This window comes from Procambarus clarkii, chromosome 85 (assembly GCF_040958095.1).
Source record: "Procambarus clarkii isolate CNS0578487 chromosome 85, FALCON_Pclarkii_2.0, whole genome shotgun sequence".
Taxonomy (NCBI): domain Eukaryota; kingdom Metazoa; phylum Arthropoda; class Malacostraca; order Decapoda; family Cambaridae; genus Procambarus; species Procambarus clarkii.
Window position 1 is genome coordinate 3,111,031 of NC_091234.1, and position 1,206 is coordinate 3,112,236.

Below are 1,206 nucleotides of genomic sequence, written 5' to 3' on the forward strand. Positions count from 1 at the left end.
CAGAATAGCTGGTGAATTATAATAGTATGTGGTGATGATATCCCGTTTTCTATAGACGGTAATTCCACTACAAGTTACGTTTTCTATGGGTAACTTGTTTATACAACACAGCTCTTATCTGTCTGTATTAAATGGTGTCGGATTTTCCGACAATATTGTAGAATGCCCCATACTGACTGATTTTCGCCCTCCTGGGCTAAGGTATGCTGAACTGTGTAATTACTATATGAGTACTGGAACACTTGATGATATATTGGTCTTGTACCCAAGATTGACCATGTAATATACCAAATATACAATGTATATATATGATGTAACTATATAACCTGAGCTTGTAAAAGCACCTTCAGTGATTAAGTGCTTAATTGCACACTAGTTTCTTTATCAGCTACCTCACCCTGTCAGAGTAAATGAGACAAATGTATGTGAATGCATGTGTGTGTATATATGTATGTATATGTGTGCGTGTATGTATATGTATGGATATAAAGTATATATGGAAGCTGATCAGAATTACATTTCACCTTTGTGAACGTACATTAATGACACTATATAAAAGACACAATGCTGGCTAGCATTGTAAATGTGTGGCCACATCTGTGGTAGAAAAAAAAACTGCTTGAGCTCGATCCTGCAATGTGCAACACCCCAGAGAGAGAGAGCTCCAACGGCCATACCACGTTAAGAACACCGCTTCTCGTCCGATCAGCGAAGTTAAGCAACGTTGGGTTTGGTTAGTACTTGGATGGATGACCGCCTGGGAACACCAAATGCTGTTGGCAATAATGTTAAGGGGGGAGACGGTCGGCCGAGCGAACAGCACGCTGGACTTGTGATCCTGTGGTCCTGGGTTCGATCCCAGGTGCCGGCGAGAAACAATGGGCAGAGTTTCTTTCACCCTATGCCCCTGTTACCTAACAGTAAAATAGGTACCTGGGTGTTAGTCAGCTGTCACGGGCTGTTTCCTGGGGGTGGAGGCCTGGTCGAGGACTGGGCCGCGGGGACACTAAAGCCCCGAAATCATCTCATGATAACACCCACCGGGCTTGCCAAGCTACACGTGCAAAGTTTTGCGGGACCTCCGGTCGTTACCTCAGTTCTCAACATTTATTTCGGTCGCCAGCTGGGTATTCTTCTCTGCGTCCCGGCAACGCTTTCAATTCAGATTTGATACAGTGCTACCACCTAGTGTCACTTTTCTGTTTA

General features: G+C 44.0%; 1 non-coding gene across 1 annotated transcript; it reads left to right on the plus strand.

Moving 5' to 3' along the window:
• Nucleotides 1-663: 663 nt before the first annotated feature.
• On the plus strand, nucleotides 664-782 carry LOC123750978 (5S ribosomal RNA). Its single transcript, XR_006772057.2, has one exon. It is a non-coding gene; the product is annotated as a 5S ribosomal RNA (ribosomal RNA).
• Nucleotides 783-1,206: the final 424 nt, after the last annotated feature.